The following is a 6,000-nucleotide window of genomic DNA, read 5'->3' as shown; positions in this document are numbered from 1 at the left end:
TAACATTAATGTCTTTACATCTAGTACAAATGGTAACATTTTCAATAGTAGATGTAGATGCTTTGCAAATACTCAATTCCTCAATCTTAGAATTTAAATTATCATTCTCAATTCTAAGACTAGAAATTGACTCATTGCACATGCGAAGCTCTCTAGTTAAGTTTTCACACTTTTCTACTTCTAAAGCATAAGCATTCTTCAATTTAACAAATTTTTTATTTTCCTTAACAAGCAAGTCCTCTTGGCATTCCAAGAGACCATCCTTCTCGTTAATGGTTTCAATTAATTCATTTAATTTTTTCTTTTGGTCCATGCTAAGGTTGGCAAAGAGAGAAATTAAATCATCTTCATTATCACTATTGCTACCCTCATCACTAGATGTAGTATATTTGGGTGTGGCTCTAGTGTGTACCTTCTTCTTTTTGCCATCCTTAGCCATGAGACATTTGTGGCTGACGTTGGGGAAGAGGAGTCCCTTGTTGACGGTGATGTTGGCGGCGTCCTCGTTGGAGGAGGAGTCGGTGGAGCTCTCGTCGGAGTCCCATTCGCGCCCCATGTGCGCCTTGCCTCCCTTCTTCTTGTAGTATCTCTTTTTCTCCTTCTTCCCCTTCTTGTCTTCATCCCTGTCACTTTCACTAGAATATGGACATTTAGCGATAAAGTGACCGGACTTACCACACCGGTAGTACACCCTTTTGGAGCGGGGCTTGTAGTCCTTCCTCCTCCTTTGCTTGAGGATTTGGCAAAAGCTCTTGATGATGAGCGTCATCTCCTCGTTGTCGAGCTTGGAGGTGTCGATTGGAAGCCTACTTGGTGTAGACTCCTCCTTTTCTTCCGTTGCTTTGAATGCAACGGGTTGCACCTCGGGTGTTGAGGTAGCGCCTTGCTCCAAGTTGACAATGTGTTTGGAGTCTTTGATCATAAGTTCAAAGCTCACAAACTTGCCAATAACCTCCTCGAGAGACATCTGTTTGTATCTAGGATCCCCACATATTAATTGAACTTGAGTAGGATTACAAAATACGAGGGATCTAAGAATAATCTTGACAATTTCATCATCATCCCATTTTTTTCTCCTGAGGTTGCGCACTTGATTGACCATGGTCTTGAGCCGGTTGTACATGGCTTGTGGCTCCTCCCTTTGTTGAGGACAAATCAACCGAGCTCTCCCTCGATCGTTTCGCGTTTGGTGATCTTGGTCACCTCGTCCCCTTTGTGCGCGGTTTTGAGGACGTCCCAAATTTCTTTGGCGTTCTTCAACCCTTGCACCTTATTATACTCCTCTCGACACAAGGAGGCGAGGAGTATAGAAGTTGCTTAGGAGTTGAAGTGCGTAATTTGGGCGGCCTCGTCCGAGTCGTTGTCCTCGTCCCCTACTTGAGGTTCCTGCGCTCCAGTCTCAACAATACCCCAAATACTTTCGTGGAGTGAGGTTAGGTGGTGCCTCATTTTATCACTCCACATGCAATAATCTTCACCATCAAAATATGGTGGTTTGCCTAGGGGTACGGAAAGTAACGGAGCGTGCTTTGAAATACATGGATAGCGTAAGGGCATCTTACTATACTTCTTGCGCTCATGGCGCTTAGAAGTAGTGGATGACTCAGTGCCAGACGTGGAGGGTGATGAAGAGTCGGTCTCGTAGTAGACCACCTTCTTCATTTTATTCTTCTTCTTGCCACCCCTCTAATGTGACTTGATGGAGGAAGGGGATTCCTCCTTGTACTTGTTGCCGGACTCTCTTGAAAGAGTATTCCCCGAGCCTGTGGGCTTGTCGCCGGTCATGATCTCCCTCTTGGAGTGATCTCCAGACATCACTTCTAGTTGGTTAGGCTCTTAATGAAGCACTAGCTCTGATACCAATTGAAAGTCACCTAGAGGGGGGGGGGTGAATAGGCGAAACCTGAAATTTATAAACTTTAAACACACACTAGGTCCAGGGTTAGCGTTAGAATTAAATTCAAGTCCGAGAGAATGTTTCTCTTGCTAAGAGTTGCTCAAGGGATGTGGATGACGTAAGGGAGCAAACTCAAATCAATACTAGCAAGGAAACATTAGAGAGAGGAAAGAGGGCAAACAAATCAAGCGAGAATCAAAGCGAGTAGACACGGTGATTTGTTTTACCGAGGTTCGGTTCCAAAGAACCTAATCCCTGTTGAGGAGGCCACAAAGGCCGAATCTATTTCAACCCTTTCCCTCTCTCTGAAACGGTCACTTAGACCGGGTGAGCCTTCCCTTAAACACATGGGTCACTAAGACCCCGCAAGGACCACCACACACTTGGTGTCTCTTGCTTAGCTTTACAAAACACTTGAGAAATGAATGAGAAAGGAAGAAGGCAATCCAAGCGACAAGAGCTCAAGTGAACACAAAAACTCTCTCTCTCTCTCAAGTCACTAAGTGGTTGAGTTGAATTTGGGACTTGGAGAGGATTTGATCTTTGGAATTGTGTCTCGGAGTGAATGTTATAACTCTTGTATTGAATGTGAACTTCTAAAAACTTGGATGCCAATGAATGAGGTGGTTGGGGGGTATTTATAGCCCCCAACCACTTCCTAGCCGTTGGCAAAGGCTGCTGGCGATGGGCGCACCGGACAGTCCGGTGCGCCACCGGATAGTCACTGTTCACTGTCCGGCGCGCGCCACGTCAGCGCGTCCGTTAGGGTCCGGAGCAGTTGACCGTTGGAGGCGTTTATCTTTTTGCTGCACCGGACAGTCCAGTGCCACACCAGACAGTCCGGTGACCTCTGATTTCTGCGCTCTGACTTCTGTCGCGCCACTGTTCCACACTATAGCGTTTTGCAGTCGACCGTTGAAGCACAGAGAGCCATCGATCCACTGGTTCACCGGACAGTCCGGTGAATTATAGTGGAGCGCGCCTCTGAATTCCCGAGAGTGGCCTGTTCAAAGGGCGTCTGGCCTGGTGCACCGGACATTGTCCCGTGCGCCAAAAATCAGCACACTCTATGTCTTGCTCCAATTTTTGATTGAGTCCCTAACTGAATTTCTTGTCCGGTGCGCCAAAAATCAGCACGCTCTATGTCTTACTCCAATTTTTGATTGAGTCCCTAACTGAATTTCTTTCTTGGTTTGTGTTGAACCTTATGCACCTTTGATAAATGATATCTAGATAAACTAGTTAGTCCACGTGGTTTGTGTTGGACATCAACCATCAAAATCGATTATAGGAAATGGTTAAGTCCATTTCCCTTTAACTTGCCGCCACGCCAGCCCGGGCCAGGTCCATACGAACGCCTGTGCCCCCGGCTGACTGACGCAGTCACCCTGGCATGACAGACTCTGCTGTCCACATCGTCCACCCAGGTGTGGACCTAGATAACTCGAAAGAAAGGAACAGAAGGCCATGGTGCTCCGGTAGTCATGGGAGGAAAACCGAAGACCATCTTGGCTGCCCCACCTTTGAAGGCAGCAGCTAGGATGTATGGAGTGGCTCCATGCCCTTATTTCTCGGATGTCCTCTTCATCCATAGGAGAATAGAGGACGCCCCCATCTCCGACGACGAGTCCACCGTGACGGGGGAGGAGCCCCCGCATCATGAGGCATGCCATCATCATAACCAGCACCGGAACATTCGGTGTCACCACGCGACCGGAGAACGGGACCCTGCTCAGCCAATTTCTCGGGACAAAGCGTCTAAAGCGGGGGAAACCCCAGATGATCGAGCGTTCCGTGAACAACGGAACTCTCGGCGTCGAGATCGCCGCATAGCCCAGGATCACGAGACGGGAATTGGCAAAACACAACGCCACACACCAACGTGAGGCGGAGCGACCGACCAGGTCCCCGCTGAGCAAGTCCACGAGACGGAATGAGCAATCAAGTCTTGGTCGAGCAAGACCGTGAGGCAGAGCGGCCGACCAGGTCCTTGCCAAGGAAGTGCACGGAGTGGAGCGACCGATCAGGTCCTTGCCGAGCAGGATCACGAGGTGGAGCGACCGACCAGGTACCTACCAAGTAAGAGAAGCAAGATGAAAACCCAAGTCAAACATCGCAAAGTCCAAACTAACTAGGACTATACATGACATCCCGAGCCCTGGTTGGTCATCCGAACGACAGGCCGCAGACACGCCGAGTGGCTACTAACGACAATGACCGCACATCCTTGAGTACGGTCCCAGACACACTCCCACAAGCCTCAAAGGACCTTACAACCCTATTCATAAAGTATCTCAGCATTAGAGCTTCTACAATGACCCAAATACGAAGTAGTGCGTGAGTGATACACCATACCGGGTGTGTGCCTACGCACACCAATAAGTGGCGCAGGCTCGTGACGACAGTCAAGACCGCATGACGCGTGAGTGCTCCATGCGACTGACCTGTGGGACCCTCCACGCACTACCACGAGGATATCAGCAGAAGACCGACAAAAAGAACTCGTATGACTCGCGGACGACAATATACCATGATGGGACTATAGGTACGCACGACCCTATGAACAACACCAGAGGAACCACACTACCCAAGGGCACTGGTCGAGCTCCTCCCAATAGAATACAACTTCCCATTGTAGAGTCTAGCCCTTGAACTATAAACAGGAAGGACCATCTCTTTTTTCTAAACACACAAGCACACCAGTTGTAACACGCTCCAGAGCAATACTACGATCAACACTACACTGGTCTAGGGTGCAAGCCTGAACCAGTATAAACCCACCGTCTTAAACCCCATGTTTGAATCCTGTGATTCACCATTCAGAGTGAGTCCTCGCTAATCCCCCATTGAATACAAATCTTACTACCCCTGGTTTCTGAAACCACGACAACGGGCAACTTAAACAAAACCTCCTCTATTAATAGATATTAACGAAGGCAGTTGTCTTAAAAAACTCGCCTATGTTAATGGATTAAAAGAGGCGGGCAACGTAAAGCAACTGCCTTTGTTAATCTATATTAACGGAGGCAGTTTTCTTAACATACCGACCTCTATTAATTGTTTAAAGGAGGCGAGCGATGTAACACAATCGCCTCTATTAATATAGATTAATGCAAGCGGTCGACTCGTATCCCACCTTTGTTAACATTTAACCGAGGCAAGCGCAAAGGCAGCAACCCTGCCAGCGTTTAGTGGAGGCGGCCTATAGGCACGCTCGCCTCCCAAAATGTTTTGCCACCATCTTGCAAAATATTTTGTGTAGTAGTGTACATGCTTTGTTTAATTGGTATCTTTCATTTTGTATCCATGTGGTTATCTTGAATAGTCGTCTCTCTAACTGATTGTAGAAGGCATAGTTTAATTCTTTCAATTGGTATCTCTTATGCCTAGACAAATATATGTGATCTACCCCTCTAAAGCTCTTAATTGAATTGATCTACCCCTCTAAATCTCTTAATTCAATTAAAAGTGCATAGAACAAGTCATTCAAGTACTTGATGTACAAATTTAGAGGGGCACATCATATGTCTTGTGACCATTGAGACTAACATTTATTTTAGTGATCTCATGTAGTCTCAAGACGGAAAGAATATGCTGAGTATGCTACTCTTAATACAATCCAATCTTTGGTAATTTAAATTGGTAATTGGTATCTCATTCTTATGGATTGTCATTCTCCTAATAAATAGCCGCTCATCAGGTGTTTTGTTCTTCCATGTTCTTATTGCTAAAAAGTGCATCCTGCTTTGGTATAAATGAATCCTTCATTTGGTTTGAATTTGTTTCATTTGGTATTCATCTCTTTTTAATACACTAATATTAGGAAGTAGAAAACTAAATTTGTGCAATTTAGTGATTTATTGCCCTTTCAATTTCCCAATTCGTATATTCTTGGATCACTATATTGTAGTGTGCATTCAATTAGGGACTATCTGGCTTGTTCATGTAGTATCAATTGATATCTCTTTCAATTGGTGTTTATTGATGATCACTAGTTATATGATTTTCTCTGGTGTCGTTAATGCTATAACTTGTCTTAAGCATGTGGTTTAAGTGACAAGTAGAGATCAAAATGGAGGATCAAGCACAAGAAGTGAAAATCT

Source organism: Zea mays, chromosome 5, assembly GCF_902167145.1.
Source record: "Zea mays cultivar B73 chromosome 5, Zm-B73-REFERENCE-NAM-5.0, whole genome shotgun sequence".
Lineage (NCBI taxonomy): Eukaryota > Viridiplantae > Streptophyta > Magnoliopsida > Poales > Poaceae > Zea > Zea mays.
This window is presented reverse-complemented; position numbering follows the sequence as displayed.